This window comes from Macrotis lagotis, chromosome 2, assembly GCF_037893015.1.
Source record: "Macrotis lagotis isolate mMagLag1 chromosome 2, bilby.v1.9.chrom.fasta, whole genome shotgun sequence".
Lineage (NCBI taxonomy): Eukaryota > Metazoa > Chordata > Mammalia > Peramelemorphia > Peramelidae > Macrotis > Macrotis lagotis.
The window spans coordinates 196,953,403-196,975,348 of NC_133659.1; the positions used below are offsets into that span (position 1 = coordinate 196,953,403).

The 21,946-nt window shown below is 39.5% G+C and overlaps 1 protein-coding gene across 1 annotated transcript in view; it reads right to left on the reverse strand.

Moving 5' to 3' along the window:
• The window catches only part of MAP3K14 (mitogen-activated protein kinase kinase kinase 14), a 47,848-nt gene extending 34,641 nt beyond the window's left edge, over positions 1–13,207 (reverse strand). The window contains exon 1 of the mRNA XM_074224374.1: positions 12,951–13,207. The gene's annotated coding sequence lies outside the window, so the exon portion shown is untranslated. The remainder of the gene's footprint in view (positions 1–12,950) is intronic.
• Positions 13,208–21,946: the final 8,739 nt, after the last annotated feature.

Consider the following 21,946-nt stretch of genomic DNA (forward strand, 5'->3'; position numbering starts at 1 on the left):
AAAGAAATGTGGGGTTGGAAGTTTGGTGAAGAATGGAAAGAGTGTAGTGAAGAGGTTTGGATCCTTTTCATATTCTGATGCCTTGTGAGTAGGCGCATGTACACAAGTGAACAGAAGTCAACCTTGGAAGCCAGAATGCAGAAGTTGGTACAAGACCCAAAGCCCATTAGTGAGAAGTGTGGGGAATGGCCCAAGGGGAAGCAACATAGCTTAGAATTATAGCCTAAAGAACACACTCATCTCTTCTATGAGCAGGAAGACCAAACCTGAGTTTATTTTAAGAAACTTCAAAAAGGCAGAACAGAAAAAAAGACTCTTGTCAGGACTGTGCTAGGTTACTCTTAAAAGGCTATATTCCTTAGTCCTAGGGTTCTTAATTAATAAGAGGTCTATGGACCGAGGTATGACAGTTTTATTTTCACTAACAACCCTATGTATTTTAATTTTATAAAAATATTTGTCTAGAAAGGGTCTCCAGGCTTCACCAGACTAAAACATAGGTTCATTATACAAAAAAATGATTAAAAACCATTGATTTAGTCTGCTACTGTTATCAGCCACCTCAGGTCAGTAAGAAACCTAATCTGTGTCAAAGTTCACACTTACACACCCTCTACAGGGTACAGTTTTCATCTCAAATCACTGTATATTGGCTATTATTAATAATAATATAAGAGCTAGCATCTATATAACACCTTATATGTTATCTCATCTGATTCTCCCAACTGGGAGGGAGGTGTTATTATTTCCATTTTACAGATAAGGAAACTGAGGCACAGATTAAGCTAATTGCCCAAAATTATACAGCTAGTAAGTGTCTTAAGTCACATTTTTAAACTCAGGTCTTTCTGAATCCAGACCCAGCTCTCAGTCCTCATTAATGTCCTTACAAATGAGGCTAGTACTCTCTGGCCACATGCTTGATGATCTGATTGAAAGGTATTAGAAAAATGTAATGATATTTTCATTCTAGTCCTCAATCTTTTTTATTTTCTACTGCATTAAGGAACCAGAAAGGTAACTCTACAGTTCCTCAGGAATCACTTGAAACAAAGGATGCAATGTAGATGACCAAAGAAAATAGCAACCTCAGAAAAAATTGTCTAGAAATGTGCCTCACTTATTATAACGTGTGTTTTCCTCAAAAGGAATATATAAGGCAAATGAATATTTTAAAAAATTTGATCATATTTCTAAGGTACTGAGGAACTGATTTCTAAAGGAATATAGAAAACTGCCTTTAATGCATTACAGGTTGGGGATATATATTCTGCTTAACTTTAAGGTAATTGGATGACTAATTTCTAAAGAATTAGATATAAAACTCTATTGAGCTTAAGCTTTCTTTTTTTTTTGGCAAGGCAATGGGGTTAAGTGACTTGCCCAAGAGCATAAGGTTTTTTTTTTTAAATGTTTAATTTACCTTATTTTACGTGCATATTTATTTTTATTTTTTAATTTTAGAAAGGTTTTGAGTTTTCCAATTTTTCCCCAATCTTGCTCCCCCCCCCACAGAAGGCAGTTTGTTAATCTTTTCATCATTTCCATAGTATGCATTGATCTAAGTTGAATGTGATGAGAGAGAAATCATATCTTTAAGGAAGAAAGCATAAGTTTTCTTATTGTGAATATTCATATTTGAATTTTCTGATTACAGTCTAGGAATAGAAGAGTTTATATGATAACTATAATTTATAAAGCAACTCAACACACACACACAGGCACCATTTTATGCATTTTTGTAAATCTGAATTCTCCAGCATATACCAGGAATTTCCTAAAGCAGGGTTCAATTGTTACAAGAAAGGGTTAAAGAAGATGGACTCATTGTCACTGTGAAGGAGGATGCTTCTATTGAATGCGCTAGTGACTAGTTCTGAGAGTAAGGAACTCATTTGAGGAACTTTCAAATAAATACTGAAAGCAAACAATTTTTCCACAGAAGACTTCCAACATAGGCAGAAATGGAAGAAATTGCAGAACCCAGGCTCTAATCCTTAAAGTGTATCTTAACTTTCTCTGTGGTCGACTTTCAGAAACTGCCTTATCTTGACCTTCAGACAACTGGATCCAAATATAAATTCCACTGTGATCAAGATTCTAGCTTGGGAAGCAAATGACAAGCCACTTTGCATGAAAGAACAAAATTTTCCATAAACCTTCCATAAGCCTTCTCACATATCCCCTTGTATCATGCTGGAGAAGGGGAGAATAAAGGGGAAAAGAGATCAGTCTTGAAGACTGGAAGTAACTACTCTCAGAAGATAATAGTGATCAACTGTTCTCTGGCAAAGGGTGGATAAATCACATCCTAGTACCCCATCCTTTCTCGTGTTATTTAAAAAGGAAAAGAGAAATTTTACATATACATCTTGTACTTGAACTAGGTACTTATTACCTGCTCATATGGGATATAAGAACTACCATTTTGGGTCATTCATAAGTCTCTCTGACTCCTCTTCCCCATCTCACTCCTGTCGTTAAAATTTAATTTTCATCTAATTAACTTAGTAGGGGTTACCAAGTCTCCCTCTTCTCCCATTCCTCAGTTTATTCCTTAGCTTCAATCACAGCAGCTTTTTATTGATAATTATAATTTCCCTAAAGTGCTGACCAATGGGTGATTTAAGCATGCTAATATCTTCATGAAGCAAGTTTCTCTCATAAAGGTCTCACTTTTAAAATGTATCCATTCCTCAATTTGAAATTTTTTGGGGGGATGAGCGGATCTAAGTTATCATTAATCATATGAAACAATGCTAGAAGCCAATGATGTCAAATGCAAACAGAAATGTATAAAATCACATTCTAACACTATACTGTGCTGTATTTTTGTTCATTTTGTTAAACATTTCTCAATTACATTTTAAACTGTTTCTTGGAAGTTTGCAAGCAGGTAAGAGTTTGACCCTTCTGCTATAAATCATTAAAAATTACAGAAATGCAAATTAAAAATCTCTGAGGTGCCACCTTACACCTATCAAATTAGATAATATAACAAAAAAATTCATAGAAACTGTGGGAAAACAGGCACATTAATGTAATGTTGATGAAGCTGTGAACTGGTTCAACTGTTCTGGAAAGCAATTTAGGACTAAGCCCCAAAAAACTATTAAATTGTGTATATCTTTTGACCCAGTGATACTGTTACTAAGTCTAAATTCAAAGAGATCAAAGTGATAGGAAAAGGACCCATATGTACAAAAATACTTATCACAGTTATTTTTTCTAGTGTTTGATACTAGAAATTGGAAACTTAGGGGATGACCATCAATTTGAGAACGGCTGAACAAATTATAGGATATGAATTAACTGAATATCATTGTCCTGTATGAAAAGATGGTGGGGGGGGCAGCTAGGTGGCGTAGTAGATAAAGCACTAGCCTTGGAGTCAGGAGTACCTGGGTTCAAATCTAGTCTCAGACACTTAATAATTACCTAGCTGTGTGGCCTTGGGCAAGTCACTTAACCCCGTCTACCTTGCAAAAACCTAAAAAAAAGAAAAAAGATGGTGGGGATGTTTTCAAATGTTTTAAAGAAAGACATGAATTGATGAACAGTAAAGAAAGCAGAAGCAGGAGAACAATTATACAACAAAAGCAATATTGCAAAAATAGTCAACTTTGACAGAATTAGAGATTATGATCAAGATATAGAGAACATCTAAGTTATGAAGGGAGCCAGGAATTCCAAGAGGTAAAAATTAGGAGGGCATGCACTTGGACCCTGGGGACAGCTAGTGACAAAAGGAGAGGAGCTGGAACTTTTGCATGTCCAGAGCCATGAATGTCAAAGGGACCAGAACACCGAGTTTGAGGAGTACAGTAAAGTGTGAGATGATTGGAAAGGCAGAAGAGGGTCAGGTTGTGAAAAATTTTAAACATTAAACTGAAGAATTTTGATTTGCTCTTGGGACCAATAGGGAGCCCCTGGAGTTTGTTGAGAGTATGTAAAAGGGTGGGTGGGGAGTGTGATGTGATCAGACCTGTACTTTAGGAAAATCCCTTTGCCAGTTGAGTGAAGGATGGGTCAGAGTAGAAAAGCACTTCAGGTGGTGTTGGGGCAAACAAGAAGCTAATGTAATAGCCCAGGTGAAAGGTGATGAGGACTTGAACAAGGATGATGGTTGTATGAGTGGAGAGAAAGAAATCTATGTGAGAGATAGTATAAAACTAGAAAGGACACATTAGAAACTGATTGGATATATGGGATCAGTAATAGAGATAACTTGGGTTATGAGCGTGATGACTTGAAGAATAGTGGTACCCAGGAAGGGAGGTGAGTCTGGGAGAGATGATGAGTTCTGTCTTTGACATGTGTTTGAGATGTCTCTTGATAATCTGGTCTGTATAATAGTCAGTTGTTGATATGGACCTAGAGCTCAGGGAGGGTTGAGTTATGTGAATCATTTGCATAGAAGAGATAGTTGAACCTATAGAGCTTATGGGGCCACCAAAAGAAAGAAAATAGAGAAAACAGAAGAGCATAATAAGGCCCAGTCTTGTGGTCACTCACAGTTAATGGATACAAAAATAGAATGCCAACAAAAGAGCAAGAGAAGAAGCAGTCAAACATGTAGGAAGAGAATCAAATGAAAGCAATGTCCTGAAATTGGAGAGGTCAGAGTATCCATGAGGTCAAAGTGGTCAACAGTGTGAAATGTGCAGAGAGGATGAGGGCATCTGATTTGGTGATTAGGACATCACTAGTAACTTTGGGGAGGACAATTTCATTAGAGTGATGAAGTCAAAAATAAGATTGCTGGGATTAAGAAGAGAATGGAGGGGCGGCTAGGTAGTGAAGTGGATAGAACACAGGCCCTGGAGTCAGGAGTACCTGAGTTCAAATCTGCCCTCAGATACTTAATAATTACCTGTGTGGCCTTGGGCAAGCCACTTAACCCCATTGCCCTGCAAAAACCAAAAAAAAAAAAAAGAGAGAGAGAGAATGGAGAGGAAGTTGAGATACTGACTATAGTTTTGTGTTTTTAAGAAGTTTGACTAAGAAAGGAGGGAGATATAGAACAATAGCATGGATGGGCAAGATCCAGTAAAAGCTTTTTGAGGAGGGGAGAGTATTGGACATTTTTTTGTAGACAGCAGGGGCCAGGAGAAAGGGGGAGATTGAATATTAGAGAGAGAAGAAAATGATAGTTGGGTCACGTGATGGAGGTATGATACTAAGGGATAAAGTCAAAGGTGCATGTGAAGGGTTTGGCTTTGGTAAGGAATAGTTAGTTACCTCTTCATCAGAAACTGTTAAATAGATATGGGATAGAAACTGTGTACATTTTCTTTAAATACACTTAACACAGTGACTTCTTTTTCTCAGAGCAAGGCTAGTGAAATTCCTTCAGCCTAGGTTGTTTGATAGTGACTTCAGAGGGTCCAGTTCACCAAAGTACTCCCATGTCCTCATCCCAAGAATCACCATTATTTATACTATAGACTTAGGTCTGGTTTAGTCCTCATTTCCTCATAAGCCTTTCAGCAATTTCTGATTACAACACATTAGACAAAGGCTTGGCCTAGAAAAAAAGGAAATTTTAGCAGGAAAGTGGGTGGTAGATCATAGATACAATAGTGCTCTGCACTCAAAAGATGCCTACATCCAAAGAGTACATTATTTTGCAAACAAGCAAGATTCTTCTTTACAAAAAAGGAAGACTTTAAACTGTTATCCAGGAGACTGGTTTCTGGCTGGGGAAGCAAGCCCTCTCACTGAGGGCTAAGTATCAGGTAACATGGACCCCCCCCAATAACACACACACACACACACACACACACACACACACACACACACACACAAACACAGAGAGTTCTTTCCAATTCCATGGGGTAGTGAGCTCAGGAATTCTGTCTCTCGATTGTTGGTGGATTTGTAATGTAGGGGAGAGGAATCAATTAATAAATCTTTACAGAATGCCCATATGTAGAAGGCAGAGTACTAGATCCCCAGAGTACTGGGTTCTATGTAGAAGTACAGAGTCCTAAGAGCTTTAAAAAGATCATAGAGTCCTAGCTTTATAGCTGGAAGAGACCTTAGAGGCCATGAAGTTTAATCTCCTTATTTTACAGACACCAAAACTGAAACTAAGAGATATTAACTGACTTGTCTAGGATCCCACAGCTAGGAAGGGTGTGAGGCAGTAACAGACTACAAATCTTTCAGACTACAAATTTCTACCCACTTACAGTGCTGCTCCAAAATGTCAGCAGCTCTTGTGACTTTTGTGTCCTACTATCCAGGTTTGTATTTTCTTATCGAGCTTGTCTTTCTTGTAGTCACAAGGACCTAGTGGTATAAACAGGGGTCAAATACAGAAGTCTTCAGTTTGCTTTCTGAGCTTAGAACAGCTGCTGCAGAGACTCCACCCTATATTAACAGGGCTTGGAAAAAGGCTATTAGTAATTTAGTTGAGGATGAGTGAAATGATATGGCGGGAGCAGCCATCTAAAAATAAACAAAAGATACCAGCTCAAGAAGACAGCGGCTTTCAAATATGCTGACCCTCCAAATTCATCTTTAAAGTTAGTTCACAGTAGATAACAATATAAAGATAAATTATAGGTTAAAAAAAGGCAATATAAAGACCAAGAAACTGAAAAAGCATTGGATTTAGGTTGTCTTGAGTTCAAATCCAAAGTTGGTCATTTAGTACCCCCTGTGATCCTGGGTAAATTACTTAAATCTTGTGGGCCTTGGTTTGCTTATTTGTAAACTGTGGTTAGACTACATGACTTCTAACGTCTCTTTCAACTCTAAATCTATGGTCCTATGAATAAACTATACTTTTAGTAATGGTGACAGGGATATAAAGTATCTGGGATATAAAGGGATATAAAGTAACTGGAAAGGAATATAAACTCTCAGATGTTACTATTTTTTGTCTCTTTTAGGCAACTATAAACTGGCATTTATGGTTTTTGTGGAGGATTTTATTCCTTATTTAATTTCTTTGTTTATAGTTATATTTGTAATGAATTATTTTTTAAACATTTAGTGTGATAATTTTCAGTGGTATGGCAGATTTGTGTTTGACTACCAGAACTACAGTAAGAACCCTACTTCATTAAAGAAATAAGGCTACCCCCAATTCAAACGTGTAAATTATTAGCAATAAATTATATTGTAGTGAATAGAAAGGCTGTGTCCAGAAAGAAGTCCTAGTTCCAGTCCTGCCTCTTACACATTCTAACTGGGTAATCCTGAGCCAGTCACTTAACCTCTGTGGGCTCCAAGCACTGAGATCTCTCATTCTCTAAGATCTGTTACCCTGGAGGGAGTGTCCTCATTACTGTTCCCTATACCAGTAAAGTCACTAACCTTTCCCACAGTACCCAATAAGCCTTTAGTGATGGAATTTGTATATAACTTATAAATACTAATGAACAACTCACTTTGGAAGTAACCACAGAAAGAGGTTCAGCTTATTAAGCAGAAGTTCTGTCAATAAGGTTGAAAAAATAAACTATTTCTTTAGATATTGAAGATCTGAGCACCCCAGGGAAAATTATATCCAAAGGCACAGCCACTGGAGAGAAATAATACCTTGGTGTTGAATAGTGTTTTACAGTTTAAAAATCACTTTTATTTAGATTCTCATTTTCATTCTTAAAAACAACCCTATTAGATAGGTAGTATAATTTGTATTAAAACCAACTGATAAATGAGGAAATAGGTTAAGAGAGGACTAGTGAGATTATGTGACTTCCTTAAGGTCACATGTCTAAATATTTAGGAGCTAGGACTAGAAAATTATTTTTCTAATTCCTCCTATAGGAAAACAAAACTAAACAAAGCATTGCATACCACACTACCTCTCAACAAATAATTTAGGATAAAACTTAGGATAAAAGTACTCAGGAGTTCTCCCTACTGCTTCTTTTCCCACAAAAATGACAGGTCTGGCAACTGGCGCAATAAATTTGATATCCAAAACCTAGAATCAAGAGTCCAAATTCAATCCTTTCTTTCATTGAAGCTATTTATTCCTGGTCTCCTGCTCAAATGGGGAAAGAGTAAAGAAGAAAAAACAGGTTTCCACGATCTGTCAAAGGCTCTGCTTGTTCCAGGGGGTTTTCCCAGCTCCCTTGGGCCAAAGCTTTACTCTAGCCTCTCAAAGCTATGTTGGTGGCTCTGCTCACTTAGTTGATAAGGGTGCCCAAACTTCAATACCCTGAGCTTAAAAAGCAGTCTCCTACAGGGCAAATATACCTAAGAACTAACATTTGCTCCCCCCCCACCCCCAGCAGGACTGTCTGGTCCCAGGCACAATGCCTCTCATGCAGTAACAAACAAGGTTTGCTCAGCCTTCCTCTGCAAGTGGGCTGGGGGCGTAGCCTGTCACCTACACCCCTGCAGAGATGACTCACCTTCCAGAGAAAGTAATATGCTCACCTAAGCAAAGATGCCTGGAATATGACTAAGGCTTCTATCAAGTTCAGTCTGTGAAATAAATCAGATCTTTGGCTGACTGCAAATTCACTCTATTACTTAAAACTCAGTCAAGTCTGGGAGCTCTAGCTCGGGAGGTAAAGGTTTCATTTTCATCTGAACTGAGTGCAACATAGAACTCGACATCCGGTGATCTATTTTTTCTAAAAACTAGGTTCACTTTAGAAATGACTATCAATCATCAATAAAGCTTCCCCAACAAAATGCTATTTAATGGGAACATCAGTTAAAGCCCAGTATTTTCATTTTTTGCTTTTTAAAAAAAAATTAAAATTAATTCAAATTGAGATTATTTTTCTTCAAACAGAAATGTGTCCAATCCATAACCATCTGCAGGGAATCAAATATTTTGTGCTAAAAGAGACCAGGTATCTAGGGATCTCAGGAGCTTTCCCTACCATCTCCTTCAAGATAAGATCCAATCCTAATCATTTACACCTCTGTAACCTTCAAATGTAAAATCAGGGATAAATTAGCTTCCTCTACTTTAAAAAAAAAGTGCTAATAATCTGGGGGGGCGGGTAACAAGCATTGTTTTATTACATAAAAGAAGAGAGGCAAGAAATAAATTATTTTTCCTTTTATTCAAGCATCTGTAAAAGGAAGGGGTTGGACTAGCTGCTCTCTCAGGTCCCTTCCTACTCTAAATCCTATGATCTTATCTCCCAACACTTACGAGAAGCAAATGAAAAAGGTCATGTTAAAGTATTTTATGGTGGGCATTATTAACCTTTTATCCCGATATGCCAGGTACTTATATTAAAGTAAATAATCTGCTTTAGTAAAGATCAAAATTGAGAGGTTGGTAGAAATCTGTCCTATATTGTGCATGCATTAGTAGAAAAAGCACTGAATTGGGAATCTGAAAATGTGGGTTCTATTCGGGCCATGCTAGTAACTTCCCATGTGACCTAGTCCAAATTACTTAAATCTTCTGTTCTTCATTTCTTCCAATCAGCAAAACAAAGGTAAATCCTTGTTCTCTTCTTATTTCACAAGGTTACCATGATAGCCCCCAATTGGAAACTAAGAGGTTGGCCTAATATTGGAGAATGGTTAAACAAATCATGGTATATGAATATAGTAGAATATAATTATGGCATAAGAAATTATGAGGTAGAAAGTTTCAGAAGAAATTGGGAAGATCTTTACAACCTAATGCAAATTAAGTAAACAGAATAACATTGAATTATAAAATGATAGTACTGAGAAAAAGAACTTTGAAAGACTTAAGAACTCAGTTGGACACAATAATAAACTAAAAATTCAAAAGAATGAAAATGAATCACACATCTTACCTCCTGACAGAGATATGGTGAACTTAAAAATAAATAGACAAACATACAGTTTTGAACATGGTTATGTGGATTCATTTTGCCACACTATAAAAATATGTATTGAGGGATTTTTTTAAATTGCTCATTGGGGAGGGGAATAGTAGGTAAGAAAAATTAATTTAAAAAATACTATTTCTTGAAAAATAAAAATAATAAAAAGGTTAACATCAAAATTCATGATATGAATACAAATTGCTTTATACAGCTCTTTGGTGCTGTATAATTTTAAGGTGTTATTTTTATTAAGAGGTTAAAGTATGTCAAAAGAAGGAAAAAAAAAAAGGAAAATGGGAAACCATAAAATGTTGGCAGTACTGTTTAAAATCTTCTAGTCCAACTCCCTTATGCTACAAGTAAGGAAAACCCTCTAAACTAGACAGAATATAATGAAGGAAAATACAGGGCATTAAACATATTTTTCCTAGGCATTAATAAAAGAAATCTAAAACATAGAATGGAAAACACATAATGGGAAGCCCAGTTCAAATGAAATTTTCTTTCCACAATTTGCGGATCACCTGGCCTATCATTTTCTAAACTACTAGCTTCTACTTTTTGTTTTTTATGTAAACTTAAACCTTTAACAAGAGTATTATTTTAAATGATCATCCTAATACACAGGGATATCTCCATCCCATCTTACCTCTCATATGGACACAAAGGGCTAAGTTACTTTCTTAAGAGTTCCCAGGCCCAATGTCATGGACTTTTTGTGTGTGTGTGTGTAATACACCCTATCAATTTCACACTGCTATCATCGAAAGTGCCTAATATGTTCAGATGTTTTCAGTTTAACTGAAATATTAAAATGAAGCAAACAGGAAGCATCAGAAAAAACTGCGGTAGTAACTTATTAATCATGAAAGCAGAATTTTAGTTGCATTTTAACCTTTTGCCAGGAAAAATAAATCAGCTTTTAAATGATAGAGTGATTACTAGACAAATGCTGCTACATGCCATCTAGATGATTAAATGAATTTTTTACTTTCTTTAGGCATGAATTTGTATTAAAAGAGCAGATTTTTTTCTCAAAAAACCTTGTCAGCTTCATCAACACAAGTGGGTTTGCTATCAAAGATATGCTAAAAGTGACAGTTGCCACTATGAAATAAGAAAAAAAGGAAATTTAAAGTAACAAATCAAAGTGATAGAATCTACTACACCTATGTCAAGATCAAGCAAAAACACCCCTCAATGAAGTTCCACAACTCCTTTAATTCTACCAAAGAATATAGGAAGAAAAGGAAAGTTCTTCCCAGTATAGCATTTTCATCATTCATCTAAAACTAGTCAGTGGGAGTGAAGCAAATAAACTAATAAGGACAGCTTATCTTCTCAGCAACAAATGACACACCACTCCAGACAGATCGCTTCTCAAATAAGACTCAAAATGAGGAACCAAACCTCCATCTGGTGAAGGGAACAGGCTCAACTAAACATTTTTATTAACACGAAAAATAATCTGGCAGGTTTTTAGGGACTGAGATGACACTGACCACTTTTATGCTCTTTATGAAGGCTTAAAAAATCCTTCAGAATTGTTCCTTACAAAGTAAAAACCTACTTAACTCTGTGACCAAGAGCAGAGATCCCCAGTCTTTTTGAAAAAAAGCAAATCTTTCTTCCTGAAAGTGCAGCCTAATGTACTTATTTTTAACATTTAAAAAATATTTTTTTAAAAAGTAAAATTACAATTATGTTTTGAGAACTCTTCAAGAACTGTCTCCTCTGAGATAAAAATGATACATGTTGATGCATACATTAGAGGAAGGTGTTCTTATGCAAGGGTGTGTGAATTTGTTGAAAAATTTTTTAATGTAGTTTAGTATAATTAGTTTCCTTAGTAGTCTAATGTATTTTATTTTGTGTACGTATAAACATTATTCTGAGATGGGGGGGGTTTCCATAGTTTTTTTTTTTTTTTTTTACCAAGATGCATAAAGGGTCCACACAAAAAAGCATTCCCTAAATTGGGATTTGCTGAACTCTCTGACTCAACTAAAAAACAAATGAGAAAATGAGATTTCTGAGAAACAAAACAACCCACCAACAATAAATGTATTTCAATTAAGTCAAAAATCCCTTTTTAAGTATGAAAGTTTCTGGCATACAGTAGGTACTTTATGACAAAGCTGACTGACATCCAATATTAAGACTGCCCTTTCTACCTCAAACATTTTTTCTATTCCAAGATTTTAAATCTACAAGTTGATGGATTCTGGAACTGGGAGTCAAGAGACCTGAAGTCTAGAATCTTATCTCTGCCACTTAATGAGCTATGTTCCTTAGACGAGTTGGGTTTTCTTTCTGTCTTACTTTCCTTACAGAGAAATTGTAAAAAACAAGGTAAAATCGATGGAAAACAGATTAGAAAAGTTCAATTCAACATGAACATTTATTAAGGGCTTACAGGGTATAATGTAAGCTCTTTGAGGGCAGAGGCCTTCTATGTTTTTTTTTTTGATAATCCAATCAGTCTAGCACAGTTCCTCCTGTGATAACCAGCAAATTACTTGTTGAATTAAACTATAAAGCACTACTGCAAGGCTTATGCCACCTTTCAAATAAAATATAATTCAAAATAATATGATAAAATTATTAAAATAAAATCCCTGCCCTACGAGTAGAAGAAATAAAGCAAGATTCCAATGTAAAAGCATTAAATTTCTGAAAGACCAGTTTGAGACTAAGATTGTGAATCTCTCTCCTGAAATAATCATTAAACTGACAGCCTAGATGGCTCTCCGGTCCGATACCACATCCAATTTCATTTGCATTTATAGGAGTTGTTAAATCATCAGGATGCTTCACAGTTATCTTGATCTTCACTGTGTATCCCCAGGGCCTAGTAAGGATCTGACCCATCTTAGGCACTTAAGGAACGCTGGTTGAACAGCACTGAATTCTTTGTTTACATTTTTAACCAGGAATACGGGACCATTCGGGGAGTTCTTCCTTCCTTCCCTCCCCTCCCTCTTCGTATTCCTTTGCCCACTTGGGCTGCGGGTATTCTCTTGCCCACCGTCGGGGGAGGCACTTTTCTGAAGTTTCTGAGCCGGCTACGACTCTCGGGCGCGTGTGCCCGCTGCCCCGCCGCTCAGACTCGGGGCCCCAGAAGCGGGAGGGGGACCCTCACTCTATGCGGGCCGCGCGTACCGTACAGAGATCCCGGGCCGGATGCGAGGAGGAAGGGTCGGCACAGCCTCGCGACGCGGCTTCCGAGGCTCCGGGGCCAGGCTCCCCGGAGGGAGGACGTCCGGGCGCTGACACGCGTGGGGTTTCGCCACGGGAGGAGATCAGGGCCGAAGGAGGGGCTCCTGGGCAGCCAGGCACCCGCGCCTCGGGGGGCAGCGCCGGGTTCTGAGCCGGGGCAGGGCAGGTCCGCGGGCGCCTCGCTTAGGGGAGCCGGGTCGCCATCCGAGGAGGCCCAGGGGGTGGGGGGAGAGCGGGCGCCCCCGCCGGGGGCGACCCCCGAGGCTGGGGGCCGGGCCGGGGTGCAGGGGGGCCCGGCAGCCCAGGGTCCTCGCCGCGGAGACGCGCCCCCGGCGGCCAGCCTGCCCGCCCAGCGCCAGATGCCCCCCGCCGCCGGGCGCCGCTCTCTGGCCTCCGTGGGCGGCCGCCGTGGCCGCGCCGGCTGGGCTCCGACGCCTTCCCCGGACGGCTCGGCGGGGCTCGGCTCCGGGCACCCGCTGGGTGCCGCCCCCAGGCTCCGACCTCGGCCTCGAGTCCCGCCTCTCCGCCGGCCCCCGCCGCGCCCGCTCCTTCCACGCGTTCTGCTCGACTTTCGACTTTCGGGGCGGCGACCCGAGCGAACCCCAAACTGGCGAGCGGCGGCCAATAGCCCACCCTCTTCCAAGTCGCTCCGCCTCCTGGGAGCGCTGATTGGTGGGGACGCGACCTATCAAAAATGGGCGTTATTTCCGGAAAAAGACTCGCGGAGGCTGAGAGAGCCAGCTCCCGACTGGAGGTGGCGGCGGCGGCCGCAGGCCCGGTCCAAGCTCGGGCAGGGGCATGGGCAGCAGCTGCGCATGCGCCGGCCTTTCCCGTAGCTTTCCGGAGGTTACGGGAAGGAAGAGTGACTTTGCGCATGCGTGGGCTTTCGTTGCCTTGGAGACGAATCGCTTCCCAGGGAGGGTTGACCTCCTCCCTTTCTGTTCCTTCCCAAGCCATAGAAGCCACTAATGCGTAGTAGAAAACTTGGATTGAGCCTTAGAGAAACAGGGTTCGAGTCCCAGCGCCGGTACTTATCCACCGCGTGCACCTGCACAAATCACCTGAACCGCTCAGGGCCTCCGCTTCCTCTTCTGTAAAGGGGGCTGACATTCATGCTTTCTGCCTTAGGAGGTTCCAGCTCCATCATTTAAATCCTAAAATGCGAGCTATTATTATTATTATTATTATTATTATTATTGTTGTTGTTGTTGTTGTTGTTAACAACGCCAGGCACAGGGTCAGAGATTTAGAGCTGAAAAGTCCTCATTTTAAACCAACCTATGAGAACCCGAGGTCAAGCGAGATTAAGTGACTTGCTACAATCACAGAGTTGACAAAAGCCTGAGACTCCTGGTCCAGTGCCTTTTTTTTTCTCTTCTTTAGATTTTTTTGCAAGGTAAGGTTTTTGCCCAAGGTCACACAGCTAGGTAATTATTGTCTGAGGTCACATTTGAACTCAGGTCCTCCTGACTCCAGGGCCGGTGCTCCTAGGCCAGCTACCCTTGGCCCAGCGTTCTTTCCATGATCATGATGCCTCTCAAGCACATAGGACCAATGACTGTGTAAATAAATTAATAAATGCTAGCAGAGGAAGTGATACTTGTCAGGTTTTAAAGAATGGCTAGACAGGAATTCAGCAGGTGAAGAGAGGTAAGGACACACTTGGAACATTAGCAAAAGTGGTGGACCTTGAGTCAGAAAGACTAGTTTAAATCCAGCAGCACATTTCCTGGGTTCCAGCTTGCCTCAGTTTCCTCATCTGTACATATCTCTCAGGCATAGCATGTGCCTCTCAGGATTGTTGTGAGACTCAAATGAGATAGTATTTGTAAAGATCTTTATAAGTAATAGCTACTACTATTTGGTTTTATATCAACTTAAGCCGTTTAATCATGGCCTAAGAAAAACTGACCTAACGGGACCCCTAAGGTTATTCCATTATCTGGTAATCTTGGTCACAAAGTAAGAACTGATGATAGAGTGTGAGTGGAAGCTCATTTTAACAACTGGTAAATAATAATAATGAGAACTCATATTTGGACTCAGAGTGGTGATGGTGGATAGTGGGCTCTGGAGTCAGGAAGACTCGGAGTCAGGGCTTGTCTTTGACATGTAGGCTATGTGCCCTTGGAGAAGTCATTTAACTTAGTGTTCCAAGCAGCTCTCAGTAGGCAATCTGCATAGGTAGGAGGGAGTTTCCTCACATGAATGAAATCATAAATCTAGACTAAAAATAACTCATTTATATAACACTTTAGACGTTACTGTGTAATACAGTGAAAAGAATGCTGTTCTTTGATCTAAGTCTACTCATTTGTAAAATGAGATTAGACTAGATGACCTCTAAAGGCCCCTTCCTGCCCAAACTATTACATTAATTCCTGCTAGATAGTCTAGCTCCTATCTTCCCCCATCAATATCAGAACATTCCTCCTTATGTAATAGAGATCTGGTCATATCATCCCTCTGATTAGAAATCTTCATTGAATTCTTAGGAAAGTTTGAAATCCTTTTGCCTGGCATTCAAACCCCTAGTAATCTTATATTAGTCTATTGTTCCTCCTTTACCTTTTATTACTCTTCTCCACATACTGCACAATATAGCTAATTACTTTGTGACATTACTTAGATTTCTTACTATGTTCAAAGTGTCTCCCTTCCCTTCTTCACCTGCTGAATTCCTATCTAGCTATTCTTTAAAACCTGACAAGTATCATGTTCTCAAAGAATGGTCCAATTGGAAGAGGTTTCAGAGATCATTTTGATTACTTCAGCCAGGTTCTGCTGGAAGATTTTGCATCATCACTCTTGCAGCCCATCTCATCTATGGACAGATCTTTTTTTTTTTGGTGGGGGGGAGAGAATTGAGGTTAAATGACTTGCTCAGGATCACATGGCTAGTAAGTGTCTGAATTCATATTTGAAATCAGATCATCATGACAACAGATATATTTTTTTTTGTTTTTAACAGATCTGATTTTGAGAAAAATATTTCCATATGTGGAATTTAAATCTTCTTAACAACTTCCACCCATTACTACTAGTTCTGCTTCTTGGGTCAAATGGAGCAACTCTTATCCCTCTTCTACATGACAGCTCTCCATATATTTGAAAAGTTATCATTTTTTAGCTTTCTTTTCTTCTGGTTAACCACCCCTATTTCCCTCAACCCTCTGATGTGAGGGTTGCTGAACTCTTTTCAGGGCTGCTTTCCACCTTTGATGTCCACCTGAGCTACCTAACTCTCACCCATGGCTCTAAGATGCTGTAGCATGTATAGTGTTTCACCAAAAGGGCTAAATCAAGTTGAGGGTAACTGAGGGAATCTGCCCCAAGCATGTGAAATCTTCCACTGGTGGAATGAGTGAATGAGAACACTTTGTTCCAATGGCTATGAAGGCAGCTGAAGCAGGGATTATGATGTGGTTAGAGCTTGGTTAGCCATCAAAGATGCCAAGGTCATCCTTTGTACCAGTTGTATTCAGTCTGTCTTGCAACTGGACCATGATGAAGTAATAATTCAAAGTGCTTTTATACTGTGCAGAAGGCTATTTATTGGCTAAAGACATATGATGCATCTCAACTACTTAGTGCTGATTGAGCCACATTGATTAGGAATAGGGATATGATTCTAGAGAGATGAACTAAACACTTCCATAGTATTCTTAACAGATTATCATCAATGAATGCAGAAGAGAGTGATATTGACAATTTCATACAACTCTGCCTCACTTAAATCCAATTTACACATGAATCAAAAGACATTACCCATACTATTTTAGCTTTCCTATCTCAAAATCCTGTGATGTCAGGCAAGTGATGAAGAAGCAGGTGTGAATACACTGGGAACTGTAATGTATACATACATGCAGGTAGCCCAGGTCATAAGGTAGGCTCACTGGAACCAGCAGTGGGATTTGGCAGCCCCTAGTGTGAGGAAGGGACTAGAAAAGATGCCCTAAAAATTGTCTCCTTACTCAACCCTAACCAGATTACCATGGCAGGTGGAATTGAAACACACAAAAAAACATACAAAAACTTCTTCAAAGAAAATTCCACTTATCATCAGTGCATGGAAAGTACACACACTCATAGACAACACAAGATCCAATAGACCTGAAAGACAAACATCTCTTGTTGCAAGAGAATTCAACAGGTATCATATCCAAATAGCAGCCTGGAATAAAACAAGGTTGGTAAATGAAGACCAGCTTCCTGAAGTCAGAGCTGTATAAATAATTTTTTTCTGGAATGGCAGCAGTGAAGGGGAGCTCATGAAGCTGGTGTAGGTTTTGCAATCAAAACTAATCTAGTCAACAAGCTTGAATATCTACCAAAAGGAGTGAATGACAGGGTCATGATGAGATTTCCACTTGAAGGAAAACATCATGCCATTATCATCAGTGTCTATGCTTCCATCTTGAAGAACCCTGATGAAATCAAAGAAAATTTTTAGGAAGATCTTTATCATCAATGTACCAAAAGAGGACAAGCTTATAATTCTGGGTGACTTTAATGCTAGAGTAGGCTCAGAATACCAAATATGACAGGGAGTCCTTGGAAGGGATAGAGTTGAAAACACTAACTAAACTGCAGTGGTCACTTGCTACTGAAGATGTGCATTATATGACCTTCTCATCACAAACACTGTCTTTACCTAAATATAATGAAACTTCCTGGATGCATCCTTGCAGGTATTTAATCGACTATGTGATTGTAGGGAGGATAGATGGGATGTGAGAGTGACAAAGATAATATGTGGTGTAGAGTGCTGGATTGATCACAGACTCATCCTTTTCAAGCTAAATATTCACATTTAACTGAAGTGGCAGCCCCAAAACAAAATGACTACCAGAAGAATTAATATCAAGAGAGTAGAGTGCATCTTTGAGCAGGAATAGTTTGTTGCTAACTTGGGAGGGAACATACAGTTGGGAACAGTGGAGTAGAAAAATGTTGGCAGTTTTCAGAGATTTGGTGTACGGTACTGCATATAGGCTCCTCTGGGTCAGAACACTCGCAAACTTCAAGACTGGTTTAATGAAAATGATGGGGAAATACAGAAGTTGGTAAATAAAAAATGAGAATTCCCACTGGGTTTATCAGCAGGGTAATTCCTCTGTTTCTAAGAAGGCAGCATTTAATTCCATCAAAAGTAAAGTAGAGCTAGAGAGATGCAGGACTCTTGTTTTAGTAAGAGCACTGATGAAATACAGTTTTATGTAGATAGTAACAATTCAAAGTGTTTTTATACTGCATGGAAGGCTATTTATTGGCTAAAGACATATGATGCATCTCAACTACTCAGTGATGATGGAGCCACATTGATTAGGAAGAGGGATATGATTCTAGAGAGATGAACTGAACACTTCCATAGCATTCTTTTTTTGGGGGGGGGGGGTGGTTTGCAAGGCAAATGGGGTTAAGTGGCTTGCCCAAGGCCACACAGCTAGGTAATTATTAAATGTCTGAGACCGGATTTGAACCCAGGTACTCCTGACTCCAGGGCCGGTGCATTATCCACTGCACCACCTAGCCGCCCCTCCATAGTATTCTTAAAAGGTTGTCATCAATGAATGCAGAAGTCACTGACCATTTACCTCAAGTTGAAGTCAATTCGTCCCTAGCTGAAATTTCAACTGAAGAAGAGGTTTTGAATGCCATTAGGCTCCTTTCATATGGCAAAGTACCTGGTGCTGATTCTATTCCAACTCAGATTTACAAGGTTGGGGGGTCTATTGCTCATACAAAAAATTTCCAGGCATGAAGAGGTTATCCCTCAGGAATTCAAGGATGCCTCCATTGTCCATTTCTATAAAGGTAAAGGGAATAGATTGTCCTGTGACAATCACAAGAGTATTTTTCTTTTAGCCATTACCAGAGTCCTTCTCAATGGCTGATGTTTCCCTTGGAAGATGGTCTCCTCCCTGAGAGCCAGAAAGACTTCAGAAAGGGTAGAGGAACAATCGATATCATGTTTGCTGCCTGACAACTCTAGGAAAAATACCAGGAGTAAAACAGAGGTCTGTATACAACATTCGTAGATCTGACCAAGGCCTTTGATACCATCAGTCGTGAGGGCTTCTGGAAAATCATATCAAAAGTGATTGCCTAAAGAAGTTCATCGATATTGTACATCAGTTTCATGATGGCGTGCTTGCCTAGGTTCTGGACAATGCTCTCATGATTTCCCAGGCACCAATGGAGTGAAACAAGGATGTGTCTTTGCTTCCATGCTTTTTAGCATGATGTTTTCAGTCATGTTACCAAATGCCTCCACTGAGTATGAATAACAGCATCAAGGTCAGCTGTCACACTTCTGGTAAATTCTTCAATTTGAAAAGGCTTCAAGCCAAGACCAAAGTAGAGACAATATGGTGCATGATCTTCTGTTTGCAGATGATTGTGCACCCAAAGCAACATCTGAAGCTGAAATGCAACAAAGTATGGATCGATTCTCTGCTACTTGTGCTAATTTTGGCCTAATATCATTGTAGTCTGGGTTAGAGAAGGATCAGCTATAATCTATATTCCCTGCCCCTTTCATTTTTTTTTCTTCTTGTAGGTTCATGGCCATGAAGATAGATCTCCTCACTACCATTACTATCCCAATGTGAGTGTCTGGCTTACCTGTTTTCTCTTATGAGATTTCAGTTATCTCCCTTTCTTTTGTATTAAAAGAAAAATAAGTATTTTCAAACATTTTCACAGCCTTGCTTTTCCCAAGAGGCAGGTAGGGATAATACCCATGTCCCTTTTCCATTGGTGAATATTTTTCCTTTGGATCTGCTACATTCCTCCCTTGGGTTAGCCTTTATAAATTTCCTGCAAAATCAGCTGTGGTATACTCAACATCTGGAATTATATATCAAAGAATCTAAAGAAATATCAGTAATTAAAAGAACAAAGAGTCCTGGGTGATTTTCATACAATTATACACTGATAAATATATACAAAAGACAGCAGTGCAAAACATCTCTTGATTAATCTATTTCAGGGACAATAGGTCTAAAGCACATGCAGAGTTTTAGACCTATTGTCCCTGAAATAGATTAATCAAGAGATGTCACAATAGTATGAATGTCACAATAGTATGAATGTGTCACAATAGTAAATGTGTATCAAAAGAATGCAAGCAAATATGCATAACATCAAAACAGAAAACAATACTAACATGAAGAAAATAGGCAAAGCAGAATAAATATTCAAATAAATAAGCCATGAAAGTATGTCTAGTTAACAGACAGGTTGCTGGTGGGTTCTTATTCTTTGTTATCTAAGAAGATCACAATAACATCACTAGGCTAGAAAAGTTGAGGTCAGAATGCTTCATCACAGTTGGGCACAAATAGTCCATGTGAACACCTGGGTCGTTCCTCTAAGCTTATGCATCTCACGTTTCCTTTGAGTTGCTTCCATTCTGCCCTGCTCATAGAGCCCAACACCATCTTGGTGTGCTGTGCCAGTGTTTCCCATGCTACACAATCAATTCCAAAGTTCTTAAGAGAGACCTTCAGGATGTCCTTGTATCACTTCTTCTGACACCCCCCCCCCCCGCCTTGTGAGTACTTGCCCTGTGTGAGTTCTCCATAAAGTAGCCTGGCATTCTAACAATGTACCCATTGTAGTTGGGCTCTCTATAGTAACATTTAAATACTCTGCAGATTAGATCCAGAAAGACCTCAGTGTCTGGTATCTTCCAGTGCCAGGTGATCTTCAGAATCTTCCCAAGACAATTTAAATGGAAACGATTCAGTTTCCTGGCATTGCGCTGGTAGACTCTCTCTCTTTTTTTTTTATTTTTTTTTTTTTTTTAGATTTTTCAAGGCAACGGGGTTAAGTGGCTTGCCCAAGGCCACACAGCCATAGGTAAGTATTAAGTGTCTGAGGCTGGATTTGAACTCAGGTGCTCCTGACTCCAGGGCCAGTGCTCTGTCCACTGCACCACCTAGCCACCACGGCCCCCCCCCCACTCTTAAGGTTTTACAGGTATACTACAATGAGGTCACCACAATGGCTCTGTAGTCCTTCAGTTTAATACCTCTTCTCTTCCACACTTTCTTTTGAAGCTTCCCAAACACTGAGCTAGCTCTGGCAATGCCTGTAACAGCTTCATTATTATTGAGTACCTCCCTGGAAAGTGTCCTGCTAAGGTAAGTGAACTTATCCTTAGTATTCGAAATTTCTCCATTTTCTGTAACTGATGGTTCCATAAATGGATGGTGTGGTGCTGGCTGATGGAGACCTATGTTTCCTTGGTGCTAATTGTTAGGCTAAGGTTAGCACAGGTATCAGAGAATCGATCCATGTTTTGTTGTGTCTCAGCTTTAGAGGATTCACTGAGTACACAATCATCTGCAAACCAGGTAGTGCACCAACAATATCTACATACATGTGCATCCATTTGTCTAGCTTCCTTGATAACAGTGAAAGTTAGGCTGGGCCTAGCCCTCCTGAAACCCATTGGCATAGAATGCTCCTCTAACTGAGCTGGTTGATGGTACGACTGGGTTTTATTCTCATCAGAACAGAACAATACCCCTGCATTCTTCCCTAGTGGGGGGTCCCAGGATGGCTAGCAGTGTTTCTATGCCCTGTGGAGAATGTCTGTACCCTAAGATTCTTTAAGGCTGAAGTTCTAAATAGATAAAGTATTGACTCTGGATTTAATCCCTTCCTCTGATTTGAATTGGTTATTGAATTAAAGCTCACAGTCTTCCTCTTTTGAAGCGTTTGTTCCTGAGTCATTGTCAGATAGTTTTTGTACTATCAATTAATATATCAATCAGTCAATAATTCAACCAACAAGCGTTAAATGTTGGTTTTTATATTTTAGTATAATATATATTTTATATTTATTATATATTTCTATATTATAATGCATATTTATTTTAGTATGTATATTTATTAATCAAGCATTTATTAAAAGACTGTGCCAG